We start from the raw sequence: 14,888 nt of genomic DNA on the forward strand, positions 1-14,888 counted from the left end.
GTTCAGCCCCCGGGGGCATTTCCTCACAGACCTGGTCTTCCCACTCAGGCCCATCTCCCTCGCCACAGGCTTCTCCACAAGCCCACTTGGATATGCACTAATGCCATTATCTTTCCGAAATTAAAATCAAGCCTCAACCTATAATGTTTCACGGAGAGGGAATTGGGGTTATATATTCCTGCGTTGAGCGGTATTCTATTTCAGTCATAGCATTTAATTATGATTGGTATGTTAGTGCCCACCGGAGCATAACAAATTGTCATTATGTTATTCTGCTGAGTCTAATTTAATTGGCAAGTTGTCACAAAAGCAATTATCCATCATTTATTTTGTTGCCATAACCACATCTAGAAGAGCACCTGCTGTCTGTGAAGAGAAATGCGCCACAGTCTCTCAGCCCTGGATCCAGGCCACTTATCTGACACAAAGACATTGCTTCCCCTTCTGATTTAAAAATATGTTCCTCATTTCCTGCTGTGGTCTCAGGAATCCTCCTGGGGGAGCCTCAAAGTGCCAAAGGAAATTCATGGGCTGGGAATTTTCCTGGGGCCCCAAGGCGAGGCTGGAGGTCAGCCCTGCTCTGTCAGGGGGTGGGTGGGAGGCGGCAGGAAGAAACAGGCCCCGAAGAGGGACCTGACTGAGGTCGGGCTTTGCTCCGTCAGCTGTTTCAGTTGCCACCTCAGTGATAGAGTTATAAATATTTGTTGCTCTTTTCTCCCAAGGCACGCCGGGTGCTCGCTCCCTGGGAAGCAAGATAGTTTGGCCATTTCACAGAGAGGGAACCTGAAGCCCTGGAGACCGGAGACTCAAAGTCATGAGGGAAGGTCTGAGGAGGAGCAGGACGACAGTGAAGATCTCTGGAGTCCAAAGGCTTTTTCCATTTTTCAGAGTAAGCATCTGCAGGCAAAACCAAAGTACGTTGGGGCCTGGCGGAGCCCCAGGATGTGCCTCTGGTGCAGTGGGACATTCCTCTGGCCTCCTAAGAGCTGGGCTTCATTGGCCTTATGTCACATGGACACATCAGAGGTAGAGGCTGGGCAGGGGGAAAGAACAGAGACCAAAGAGAAAAGGGAGGGAAGAGCCACCAGACTGCCTGACCACTCCGAGAGCCTGAGATGGGAACTGCCCGCTCTCCCAGGAGCTGCCAGTTCCCAACACTCTGGAAGGTCCCGTTGGCCCCATCCCTACCTGGTTGCCTCCCCGTGCTTGAACAGCAGCCTCCACACCCAAGTGCAGTAAGACTTCTGTGAGAAGTCGAGGCAAGCAAAGTTTTATTCATGTGATTTTTCTCCTAAAGCGGGAAGATAGTCATTCCTAAGGGAAGATGAAGCCTGCAGGTCTATGTCCTGTGGGCTCAAAGCAGGTGCAAAAATGCTTCCATGATGCTCTTATTAGCATAGTAAACAAAAGATTTATTAAAAACAAAAACAAAAACACCCCACCCACGATACTGCAAAGGGGAAAAAAGAATCAGACCTTTAAATCAACCAGCTTTTCCCTCTGGGGCCAATCTCTCCTCGATTCCCAGGCCACCTCTTTGGGGACACTGGAAAATTACCAGCTTCCTGCACATAGGCAGATCCATTCTTGCAACTCTTTAAAAAAAAAAAATTATCTCATTGTAATTGCTGACTAAAAATAAACTAGGGATGTGTCAGGTTGCTCCCTCCTGGACCAGCATTATCCCTAAGGAATATTCCTTATGGCTGTGGAAATGTCGCTCTTGCCACCAGGAAGGCCACCGCAGCCAAATGTCCAGGAGTCTCAGGGGCCAAAACTTACACAGCTGATATCAGAGCAGGAAAATCTTTAATGGGCAGGGGGGAGGCTGTGCATGAGGGCCCTGCTGGGCCCAGTTGTGGTGGAGGGTGGTGCTTGGTTACAAGTAAGGGCGTGAATTAGCTCGCACTCTCTGGAAAAGTAAGTTGGCTAAATGGGTCAAGAGCCATAAACATTGTCCATTATCTTTCACCCGGGAAATCTGCTTGGGATAAGCAAACCGTTTCAAAAACAGAAGAATGATGTTTGCTCTGGTGTTATTTTATAATAGCAAAAACAAAATCTGTGCTGAGAGCACAATGACCTAGAGCACATGGCTCTAAGCCCACGGATGTTGATAGAGTTTGCTTTATGTTTTCTGGGAGGGATGTTGAGTCAGGAATTCTTAATGCAGTTGCATCAAGGGAGCATTTATCAAGCACCGAAATAGACGGAGCCAGGTTACCTGTGTATGTAAATTCACCGAGACACGGTCCCTCCTATGTTAGTTTCCGATTGCGGCTGTAACAAATTACTTCCCAACTTCGTGGCTTCAACAATTCGTGTTTATTACCTTACAGTCCTGTACGTCAGAGGTCTGAAACGGGTCTCCCTGGGCTAACATCAAGATGCCTGCACAGCTCTTTTCCTCTCAGGAGGCTCTAGGGAGAATCTTTTCCCTTGCCTTTTCCAGCATTTAGAGCCTGCCTGTGCACCTTGGCTTGCTGGCTCCTTCCTCCACCTTCAAAGCCGAAGGTGAGCTGAATCCTCACATTGCATCCCTTGGACCTTTTCCAGGAGTCACAGCTCCCTCTGCCTCCCTTCTTCTGCTTCTTTGTGCCATTTTTAAGGACCCATGTGATTATATTGGACCCACCCAGATAATCCAGGATAATCTGGTTTTTAGGTCAGCTAACAACCTTAATTCCCTTTTGCCACATAATGCCACATAATGTAGAATATTCACAGGTTCTGGGGGTTGTTAGGATATGGACATCTTTTTGTGTGCGTGTGTGGGGGGGGGACACATTATTCTGCAAACCACACTCCAGACCAGGAGCTTACAATTTAGTGATAGAGACATGTGAACACATCTTTAGAGGATGTGGCAGTGCCATCCATAATCAGCCAACAAAATCTGGGGAGGCAACATGCACATTCATAGTAATCCAGAAATTCCTTGCTGGAAGCTAGATGTTGTCCCAGGTGGGTTTCTTCCTCCTCAAACAAATTCTGCTCTGGTCACTTGAGCCTCCCTGCCATTACATAATCACCATGTACTCTTTCCCAGTCCCAACCTTTGCCCATTGCTGCCCCTACCTGGCTGCCCTGGTTTCTTCTTACTCCCTACCCAAATCCCATCCACCCATCACAATCCAGAACAAATCCCACATCTTCCATGACTCTTCTCCTGGGCCCCCTCAACCAGGGCTTCTATCCCATTTCTATTCTCGGTTACATACTATTCTACTGAAATATAATTGCTACTATCTCCATTTTAGTGTGTTAATTGTGTCTCAGCTAGATTTTAACCACTCTGATATCAGGGATCATGTGTTATAATTCTTCCCTCACCCCCATAGCCCCTGGCACAGTGGTGCTAAAGAAAAGTTTGCTAAATTTGTACAAGCTATTCTCTGAACAAACAGAGCACTCACAAAGGTGCTGGCTCCTGGGAATGGACAGGTGCTCCAAAGGGAGTCCTGCTCTAAAGGCGATCAGTCTGGAGTGGAGGGGGACGGACAAGCTGACCAGGGGGTTATGATATGATGTGACAAGAGCTAGAATAGAACTATACATAGGAGGGGCATCTAGGTCAGTAGTGGGTGGATGAAGGAAGTCTTTTCAGAAGAGGTGATGTTTGAGCTGAGTTTTGAGAAATGAATAGGAGTGAGCTAGATAAAGGGGTATGGGAGAAGGATTCTATTCTGAGAGGAGGAGGAGGAGGAGCATTTAAAGCAGAACAAAGAGGGGCGCCTGGCTGGCTCAGCAGGTAGAGCATGTGACTCTTGATCTTAAGGTTGTAAGTTCGAGCCCCATGTTGGATGCAGAGATGACTTAAAAATAAAATCTTTAAAAAAAAATAACACAGGGGCTCCTGGGTGGCTCAGCTGGTTAAGCGTCTGCCTTCAGCTCAGGTCACGATCCCAGGGTCCTGGGATTGAGTCCCTCGTAGGGCTCCCTGCTCAGCGGGGAGTCTGCTTCTCCCTCTTCCTCTGCCGCTCCCCCTGTTTGTGCTCTCTCTCTCTCAAATAAATAAAATAAAATCTTAAAAAAAATAAAGCAAAACAAAGAAATTGATTGAATTTTGGAAAAGCTACTCACCTCTCTCTGCCAGATATGAGTATTATAGATGCTCAATTTTGTCCAACGTGGTTTTCCCCACCTCCTAGCACAAACTCACTGCTCTAATCACGAACCTCCTCTCTGTTCTGTTCTATAGTCATGGCATGCTTTTCCCCGTCCTGCCCTTCGTCCATTAACTTGGAAAAAATGGTGAAAGCTGATATTCACAAGTGAAACTGACAGGGAAGGGACAAAAATGATCGAGTTCTATAAGCCCCAAAACTAACAATGATAATACCTGTGACAGACAATAAATAATATTGTGAATGTATAACCTGATAAGGAAAAGACAAAACTTAAAAAAAAAATGGACAAAGGATATGAACAAGCATTTTTACAGATGAAAGAATACAAATGCCCAAGAAGCATATGAGAAGACACTCAACTCTATTTGTAGTCAGGGAAATGCAAAAGAAAACAACAATTAGTACCGGTTTCACCCATCAGATTGACAAAAATTAAAGATTGATAATATCTAGTGCTGTCAAGTGCGTGGGAAACTATGTGAATTGCTAAGCCTTTTTGAAAAGGTAATCTCAAGGTGACTTTTAGAAATAAAAATGAACACATCATCTGATTCCAATTTTGAGACTGTATCTTATAGAAATAATAACATCAATATACATATTTATAAGATATTCAATGTAGGTAATGAGACATACAATATTGTATATATACAATAGGATACGTATATATACACACAAAAGATGGACCCTATTTATAGTAGCAAAAGCTGGATATAATCAGAATTGTCCATCAACAGGGGAATGCTGAATAAATTATAGTATTTATAGAAGATTATGGAGGTATTGGGCGCCTGGGTGGCTCAGTCGATTAAGCGGCTGCCTTCGGCTCGGGTCATGATCCCAGGGTCCTGGGATCGAGCCCCGCATCGGGCTCCCTGCTCAGTGGAGAGTCTGCTTCTCCCTCTCTGCCTGCCTCTCTGCCTACTTGTGCTCTCTCTCTCTCTCTGTCAAATAAATAAAATCTTAAAAAAAAAAGATTATGGAGGTATTAAAGAGTTAATTAGATCCATATATGTTGACGCGGAGAAATCTCCATGGTACCGTGTTATAATGTTGAATAGCAAGAGCAACATTAAAGCAGGTGAGCCAGAGGGGGAGGCCATAATGGGGAATGGTTAGGTACGTTGAAATGGTCATGAAGAAAGCGATGGAAGGCTATATACTCCAGAATGTTAACACTGATTACCTCAACTGACTGGAATCGGAGGGGAGACAATAACTTAAAATAAATTCTGTATTGTTTGCCTTGTGACAATGAGTACAAACTATTTTTATAATTGCAAATATTAATAACATTTAAAAACAAGTACCGAGGAAGGCATTCAGCGGGGCTTCCCTGTTATGGGGGTGAGGAATGATTCCTGTGGGCAAGCTCCTGAGTTCAGACCTTTTTTTTGTCCCTGCTCGGCCTCTCTTCTATTCAAATGAGCTAATTAAACAAATGTGAGATAGCTTTCATTTCCTTGGTTAAGTGGCTTTAGATCCTGGGATAAAAACAGCATCATTTACATTTGTAGTGACCCTCTCTTTATATCAGTGAACTCCAATAATAAATTAATTAGAGCCATTCAGCCCCAACCCGCCTCCCTGAGGGCCTTTCTTTGCGTGCAGGCGTCTGTCTGGATCGGACTCAGGGTAAGGTGTATTGTTAATGCTTCTACTCTGCAGTAGCAGGGTGAGCCCAGTGTCCGCTCCCCGCTTGTGAAGTTGTTTGGGTACTTTCTTCACATCTCTGAGGCTAAACTAGTTGAATATGTGCGTGGTTGACCAAGGAGAATGCCATTTGCATCTCAGCTCCCTGCTTCTTAGCCGGGCCGGAGGAAGCCCTTTCTTCTGAGCCAGAGCTACTCCACAGGTCAATGTCCAACAGTCACCATGGCAACTCCCTTCTGGGCACGAAGGAGGGGGCTGAAGGAAAGAGTCAGAAACTTAACCAGGGGGCCCTAGGAGAAAGCCACTTTCACAGAGAGGGATTTCAAAGTCTCCATTTTGGGGCTGCTATACAGGGCAATGCTTTATATTAAATACATTATTTCTGGAAAAGTTGCTTTGGGTCAATTTTTGGGGTAAAATTGTGTAATTTTATTGTGAGTGCGCAAGTGGAGTTCCCTATATTTAGAACCCTGTTGTGAATTCTTTTGTAAGGTGGATAAAAACACCAATTATTTTTTTTAGTGCGAGCATAGATGTTCAGATGTCAAGTTGTTTTGAAGTTTGACAAACCAGTTTCTTTGGGTTTGGAAGGTGGGAGATGGGAGTGTGGGTGACGGGGAGAAGCCTCCTCTGAGTGATGCCTAAGGTGCTTTTTGAGTGCTGTCTTAAGGTGAGGTTCTACCAAAAGAAGAGCCTGGGCCAAGGATTCGGGCGGCAATGACTTATAAAGAACGGCTGTCAGAAGAGACCTATAGGCCAACAGCGGAAGCAGGATAGGGAAGGGAAGAAACCAAGCAACAGTGAGGTTTCAGATCCCAGCCTCAGCCTGATCCCATGGGGAGCTCCAGAGTCTAAATTACACTTCAGAGCTTGCTACCCTGAATCAAAGTTACCAGGTGTTTATGCTCTCAGATCAGTCAGTCATTGGCTATAGGCTACCGAGGGGAAAGAGTTAAATTCCCACAGTGAAGCAGCCTTGGTGCCCAGAGTCAATCCTCTGAAAGTCGTCAGTGTAAGCTGTTAGTAGCAAAGTGCACACAGTGGGGAGGGGGCCTGCCGAGCTGGTGAAACAGATCCTGGAGGATCCAGGAGGGGTTTTGATGGAGTCCATTGAAGACGCCAAGTCTGGTATACCGACAGCTCTCCAAGGGCTCAAACTCAACAAGAAATCAGTGAAATGAATTAGCTTCCCACAACGTATTTAGAACGGTGTTGGAGGAGAAAGGTGAGAGTACACTTAGGGGGGTGCAGAGTTGGTTGAACAAACGTTTCAGAAGAACATGGAACGAGTGGCTCTTATTTGGAGGAATAGCTCCAGGAGCAGACCCCAGGACTCCATCTGGGGCCCGAGTTGCAAAACATTTGTGTCTACATCTTGGAGGCTGATGGAGAGCTCATCCAAGTAAATCCGTGGATTACCCTAAACTGAGAGGAAAAGTAATAGAACAAAGGGGAAAAAAGTTGGAAAGGAGATTCCAATGAACGGATAGCTATAAGATTGAAATTAAAAAGATAAATGTAAATGTAATGTGAAGTTAATTTTATTGTGGTTATTCATACAATGGAATATTACATCACCATTAAAAATAATGTCCAACAATAATAAAATAATGACATAAAAATGTTCATGATTATTTGGTTTTAAAAGGACATTATAATGTTCACGGAAAACATTTTGAAAGATGTTCTAAAATGACAATGCTGGGGTGCCTGGGTGGCTCAGTTAAGCATTTGCCTTTGGCTGAGGTCACGGTCCCAGGGTCCTGGGATCGAGCCCCGCATCGGGCTCCCTGCTCTGCGGAGAGTCTGCTTCTCCCTCTCCCTCTGCCCTTCCCTGCCCCTGCTCGTGCTATCTCTCTCTCTCTCTCAAATAAATAAACAAAATCTTAAAAAAAATTAAAAAAAAAAAAAGAATGAAACCTGCCTTGCTGGTGCCTTGATCTTGGGCTTTCCAGCCTCCAGAACTGTGAGAAAGAAATTTCTGTTGTTGAAGCCACCCAGCTGATGGTATTTTGGTATGGCAGCCTGAGCAGACTAACACAATGTTCATGGATCAGGAGATTCAATAGTGTTAAAATGTCAGTTTGGTGCTCCTGGCTGGCTCAGTCAGTGAAGCATGTGCTCTTGATCTCAGGGTCGTGAGTTCAAGCCCCGCACTGGGTGTAGAGCCTACTTAAAAAAAAAAAAAAAAGTTCAACCCAGATTGACCTAGAGATTCAACACAATTCCAATTAAAATACCAGAAGACATCTTTATAGAAATTGGCAAGCTGTTTCTAAAATTTATATGAAAATTCAAAAGACCTAGTGAGCCAAAATGGCATGGGAAAAGAGCAAAGTTGGAAAACTTATACTATATGATTTCAAGACCTTATCATACAGCTACAGTAATCAAGCCAGTGTGCTCCTGGTGTAAAGATGACTGTATAGATCAATGGAACAAAATAGAAAGCCCAGAACTAGACCAACACATATGGGACCAATTGATTTTCCAACAAAGCTGTCAAAGCATGTTAAGATTAAGAACTTTTATTCACCAAATGCCACTATCAAGAGAGTGTGAGTCAGAATCCAGTCAGGAGACTGAAATGATACTAATAATATGAGCAGGGATATTTAATATAAAGAAATAGAATGTAAAGAAAAAGAAAAAGGTGATCTAATGTTTAAAAAGGTAAAAGAGAGCACTAAGATATAAGAAAGGTTGTCAGCGCAGGAAGCAGCTGTGACCTCAGGGCTGAGGGAAAAGGGAACAAGGAAGGAGCCTAAACTCTTCGGGGCACCTGGCTGGCTCGGTCAGTGGAACGTGTGACTCTTGATCTCAGGGTTGTGGGTTTGAGCCCCACATTGGGTGGGGAGATTACTTAAAGGTAAAATCTTTTTTATTTTTAAAGATTTATTTAGGGGCGCCTGGGTGGCTCAGTCGTTGAGCGGCTGCCTTTGGCTCAGGTCATGATCCAAGGGTCCGGGGATCGAGCCCCGCATGGGGCTCCCTGCTCAGCGGGAAGCCTGCTTCTCCCTCTCCCACTCCCCCTGCTTGTGTTCCCTCTCTTGCTGTCTCTCTCTCTCTGTCAAATAAATAAATACAGTCTTAAAAAAAATAAAATAAAGATTTATTTATTTGAGAGAGAGAGTGAGAGCATGAGTGGGAGGGGAAGGGGCAGAGGGGGAGGGGGAAGGAGAGAAGCAGACTCCCTGCTGAGTACAGAGGCCCATGCATGGCTCGATCCCACGACCCTGAGATCATGACCTGAGCAGAAATCAAGAGCCAGACACTTAACCGACTGAGCCACCCAGGTGCCCCAGTTTTGTTCTTTTTAAGATTTTGTGTTTGGGCTGCCTGGGTGGCTCAGTCCCTTAAGTGTCTGACTCTTGATCTCAGCTCAGGTCTTGAGCTCCGAGTCATGAATTCAAGCCCTGCATCAGGCTCCTTGCTCAGTGGGGAGTCTGCTTTTCTCCCTCTCCCTCTGCCCCCGATTCATGCGCACGCTCTCTCTCTCAAATAAATAAAATAAATCTTAAAAAAAAAAAAAAGCTTAGACGGAGAGCCCCACAAGGCTAAGATTCAGATCTCTGAAGAGGGGGCATGGCTGCTTCAAGAATACCGTGTCCACTACTGCAGGAACAAAGGGAATGGCTGGCAAGTACTCACCCCCATGGTAAACATGCCAGGGCCTTTGTACACTCTTCCATTTGGTGTTCCATGCAAAAATATAACAACAGAAGAAAATAAATAATTCATCCTCTTCCAGCCTTGCAATGAGCCTCCAGTATCTTCTGCTGACAAAACATATCATCAGGCCAACTGGCAAAGGAGAAATATCATCTTTAGAGTCCAGTTCCAGAATCACCAAGCAGAGCAAAGCAATCGCAAAGGTAGTAAATTTACAACTGGAACGAAAGTGAACAGGCAAGCCACAGAGGGTGGAAGAAAATATTTGTCATATGTAAGCTGTCAAAGGAGTCATATACAGAATACAAAAGGAACTCCTACAAATCAATACAGGAAAAAGACAACCCAATAGGAAAATAGGCGAAAGACTTGTACATTACAGAAGAAAATTTCTCAATAGTCAGTAAGTATATTAAAATGTCATTCTGGAGAGGTGTCTTGGTGGCTCAGTCGGTTAAGCGTCTGACTCTTGATTTCGGCTCAGGTCATGATCAGGGTCATGGGATCAAGCCCCGCGTCGGGCTCCCTGCTCAGCTTGTCTCCCTCTCTCTCTGCCCCTCCCCCTCCCACGTTTGTGCGTGCATGCATGCGCTCTCCCTCTCCCTAATAAATAAGTAAATCTTAAAAAAAAAGTCATCCTGGAAATATAAATTAAAACCACAATGTGATACTACTGTACACCTACCAGAATGGCTAAAATGGAAGAGGTCAGATATTGACTATATATCCAGTGACTTTGGTAAATTACTTATATTACATATTCTAATAGTTCTTCTTTACATCTTTTGGGGGGTTCTATGTATTATTGCCTGTAAATAATGGCAATATGCTTTATGTATTTTGAAGCTCTATTGTTAACTGTACCAATATTTATGATTATGAATTTGTTCCTTTATTATTATGAAATGACCCTTACCCCTGGTAATATTCCTGCTCTAAAATTTGTCTGATATTTTATAGCAACTCCTGCATTCTTTTGTTTAGTGTTAGTATCTTTTTCCATGCTTTTACTTTTAACCAAATTGTTCTTTATATTTATGTATTTATTTACTTTAAATTTTATTGTTATGTTAATCACCATACATTACATCATTAGTTTTTAATGTAGTGTTCCATGATTCATTGTTTGTGTATAACACCCAGTGCTCCACGCAGAATGTGTCCTCTTTAATACTCATCACCAGGCTAACCCATCCCCCCACCCCCCTCCCTTCTAGAACCCTCAGTTTGTTTTTCAGAGTCCATCGTCTCTCATGGTTTATCTCCCCCTCCGACTTACTCCCCTTCATTCTTCCCCTCCTGCTATCTTCTTCTTTTTCTTTTTTCTTAACATATATTGCATTATTTGTTTCAGAGGTACAGATCTGTGATTCAACAGTCTTGCACAATTCACAGCGCTCACCATAGCACATACCCTCCCCAATGTCTATCACCCAGCCACCCCATCCCTCCCACCCCCCACCACTCCAGCAACCCTCAGTTTGTTTCCTGAGATTAAGAATTCCTCATATCAGTGAGGTCATATGATACATGTCTTTCTCTGATTGACTTATTTCACTCAGCCTAACACCCTCCAGTTCCATCCACGTCGTTGCAAATGGCAAGATCTCATTCCTTTGGATGGCTGCATAATATTCCATTGTGTATATATACCACAGCTTCTTTATCCATTCATCTGTCGATGGACATCTTGGCTCTTTCCACAGTTTGGTTATTGTGGACATTGCTGCTATAAACATTGGGGTGCACGTACCCCTTCGGATCCCTACATTTGTATCTTTGGGGTAAATACCCAGTAGTGCAATTGCTGGATCATATGGTAGCTCCATTTTCAACTGTTTGAGGAACCTCCATACTGTTTTCCAGAGGGGTTGCACCAACTTGTGTTCCCACTAACAGTGTAGGAGGGTTCCCCTTTCTCCGCATCCCAGCCAACATCTGTCGTTTCCTGACTTGTTAATTCTAGCCATTCTGATGGGTGTGAGGTGGTATCTCATTGAGGTTTTGATTTGGATTTCCCTGATGCTGAACGATGTTGAGCACTTTTTCATGTGTCTGTTGGCCATTTGGATGTCTTCTTTGGAAAAATGTCTGTTCATGTCTTCTGCCCATTTCTTGATTGGATTATTTGTTCTTTGGGGGTTGAGTTTGATAAGTTCTTTCTAGATTTTCGATACTAGCCCTTTATCTGATATGTCATTTGCAAATATTTTCTCCCATTCTGTCGGTTGTCTTTTGGTTTTGTGGACTGTTTCTTTTGCCGTGCAAAAGTTTTTTATCTTGATGAAATCTCAATAGTTCATTTTTGCCCTGGCTTCCCTTGCCTTTGGCGATGTTTCTAGGAAGAAGTTGCTGCGGCTGAGGTCGAAGAGGTTGCTGCCTGTGTTCTCCTTTAGGATTTTGATGGACTCCTGTCTCACATTTAGGTCTTTCAACCATTTGGAGTCTATTTTTGTGTGTGGTGTAAGGAAAGGGTCCAGTTTCATTCCCCTGCATGTGGCTGTCCAATTTTCCCAACACCATTTGTTGAAGAGACTGTCTTTTTTCCATTGGACATTCTTTCCTGCTTTGTCAAAGATGAGTTGACCATAGAGTTGAGGGTCCATTTCTGGGCTCTCGATTCTGTTCCATTGATCTATGTGTCTGTTTTTGTGCCAGTACCATACTGTCTTGATGATGACAGCTTTGTAATAGAGCTGGAGGTCCAGAATTGTGATGCCACCAGCTTTGCTTTTCTTTTTCAACATTCCTCTGGCTATTCGGGGTCTCTTCTGGTTCCATACAAATTTTAGGATTATTTGTTCCATTTCTTTGAAAAAAGTGGATGGTATTTTGATGGGGATTGCATTGAATGTGTAGAAGATTGACATCTTCACAATGTTTGTTCTTCCAATCCATGAGCATGGAACGTTTTTCCATTTCTTTGTGTCTTCCTCAATTTCTTTCATGAGTATTTTATAGTTTTCTGAGTACAGATCCTTTGCCTCTTTGGTTAGATTTATTCCTAGGTATCTTATGCTTTTGGGTGCAATTGTAAATGGGATCAACTCCTTAATTTGTCTCTCTTCTGTCTTGTTGTTGGTGTATAGGAATGCCACTGATTTCTGTGCGTTGATTTTATATCCTGCCACTTTACTGAATTCCTGTATGAGTTCTAGCAGTTTTGGGGTGGAGTCGTTTGGGTTTTCCACATAAAGTATCATATCATCTGCAAAGAGTGAGAGTTGGACTTCCTCTTTGCCGATTTGGACGCCTTTGATTTCTTTTTCTTGTCTGATTGGTGTGGCTAGCACTTCTAATACTATGTTGAATAGCAGTGGTGATAGTGGACATCCCTGCCGCATTCCTGACCTTAGGGGGAAAGCTCTCAGCTTTTCCCCATTCAGAATGATATTCGCTGTAGGTTTTTCATAGAGGGCTTTTATGATATTGAGGTATGTGCCCTCTATCCCTATACTCTGAAGAGTTTTGATCAACAACGTTGCTGTACTTTGTCAAATGCTTTTTCTGCATCTATTGAGAGGATCATATGATTCTTGTTCTTTCTTTTGTTAATGTATTGTATCATGTTGATTGATTTGCGGATGTTGAACCAGTCTTGCAGCCCAGGGATAAATCCCACTTGGTCATGGTGAATAATTCTTTTAATGTACTGTTGGATCCTATTGGCTAGTATTTTGGTGTGAATTTTTGCATCCATGTTCATCAAGGATATATTGGTCTGTAATTCTCCTTTTGGATGGGGTCTTTGTCTGGTTTTGGGGTCAAGGTAATGGTGGCCTCATAAAATGAGTTTGGAAGTTTTCCTTCCATTTCTATTTTTTTGGAACAGTTTCAGGAGGATAGGTATTAATTCTTCTTTAAATGTTTGGTAGAATTCCCCTGGGAAGCCATCTGGCCCTGGGCTTTTGTTTGTTGGGAGATTTTTGATGATTGCTTCAATTTCCTTAGTGGTTATAGGTCCTTTTAGGTTTTCTATTTCTTCCTGGTTCAGTTTTGGTAGTTGATACATCTCTAGGAATGCACCCATTTCTTCCAGGTTATCTAATTTGCTGGCATAGAGTTGCTCATAATATGTTCTTATAATTGTTTGTGGTTCTTTGGTGTTGGTTGTGATCTCTCCTCTTTCATTCATGATTTTGTTAATTTGGGTCATTTCTCTTTTCTTTTTGATAAGTCTGGCCAGGGGTTTATCAATCTTGTTAATTCTTTCAAAGAACCAGCTCCTAGTTTCGCTGATCTGTTCTACTGTTCTTTTGGTTTTTATTTCATTGATTTCTGCTCCGATCTTTATTATTTCTCTTCTCCTGCTGGGTTTAGGCTTTATTTGCTGTTTTTTCTCTAGCTCCTTTAGGTGTAGGGTTAGGTTGTGTATTTGAGACCTTTCTTGTTTCTTGAGAAAGGCTTGTATTGCTATATACTTTCCTCTCAGGACTGCCTTTGCTGTATCCCAAAGATTTTGAACAGTTGTGTTTTCATTTTCATTGGTTTCCATGAATTTTTTTAATTCTTCTTTAATTTCCTGGTTGACCCATTCATTCTTTAGTAGGATGCTCTTTAGCCTCCATGTATTTGAGTTCTTTCCGACTTTCCTCTTGTGATTGAGTTCTAGTTTCAAAGCACCATGGTCTGAAAATATGCAGGGAATAATCCGAATCTTTTGGTACCGGTTGAGACCTGATTTGTGACCTAGGATGTGATCAATTCTGGAGAATGTTCCATGGGCACTAGAGAAGAATGTGTATTCCGTTGCTTTGGGATGGAATGTTCTGAATATGTCTGTGAAGTCCATTTGGTCCAGTGTGTCATTTAAAGTCTTTATTTCCTTGTTGATCTTTTGCTTAGATGATCTGTCCATTTCAGTGAGGGGGGATGTTAAAGTCCCCCACTATTATTGTATTGTTGTCAATGTGTTTCTTCGCTTTTGTCATTAATTGCCTTATATAATTGGCTGCTCCCATGTTCGGGGCATAGATATTTACAATTGTTAGATCTTCTTGTTGGATAGACCCTTTAAGTAGGATACAGCTACTTCCTCATCTCTTATTACAGTCTTTGGTTTAAAATCTAATTTGTCTGATCTAAGGATTGTCACCCCAGCTTTCTTTTGGTGTCCATTAGCATGGTAAATGGTTTTCCACCCCCTCACTTTCAATCTGGGGGTGTCTTTGGGTCTAAAATGAATCTCTTGCAGACAGCATATCGGTGGGTGTTGCTTTTAATCCAATCTGATAGCCTGTGTCTTTTGATTGGGGCATTTAACCCATTTACATTCAGGGTAACTATTGAAAGATATGAATTTAGTGCCATTGTATTGACTGTAAGGTGACTGTGACTGTATATTGTCTGTGTTCCTTTCTGGTCTATGCTGCTTTTAGGCTCTCTTTTTGCTTAGAGGACCCCTTTCAATATTTCTTGTAGGGCTGGTTTCAT

General features: G+C 43.0%; 1 long non-coding RNA gene across 1 annotated transcript in view; it reads left to right on the top strand.

Moving 5' to 3' along the window:
* The first annotated feature begins 634 nt into the window (after window positions 1–634).
* LOC141370422 (uncharacterized) overlaps window positions 635–14,888 on the top strand; it is a 36,123-nt gene continuing 21,869 nt past the window's right edge. Inside the window, exons 1-2 of the long non-coding RNA XR_012374461.1 lie at window positions 635–914; window positions 9,535–9,858. This is a non-coding gene — a long non-coding RNA (uncharacterized lncRNA). The remainder of the gene's footprint in view (window positions 915–9,534; window positions 9,859–14,888) is intronic.

The sequence above is a fragment of the Callorhinus ursinus genome, unplaced genomic scaffold (assembly GCF_003265705.2).
Source record: "Callorhinus ursinus isolate GAN/ISIS: 27379988/994484 unplaced genomic scaffold, GSC_fseal_2.0 scaffold34, whole genome shotgun sequence".
In the NCBI taxonomy this organism is placed as follows: Eukaryota; Metazoa; Chordata; class Mammalia; order Carnivora; family Otariidae; genus Callorhinus; species Callorhinus ursinus.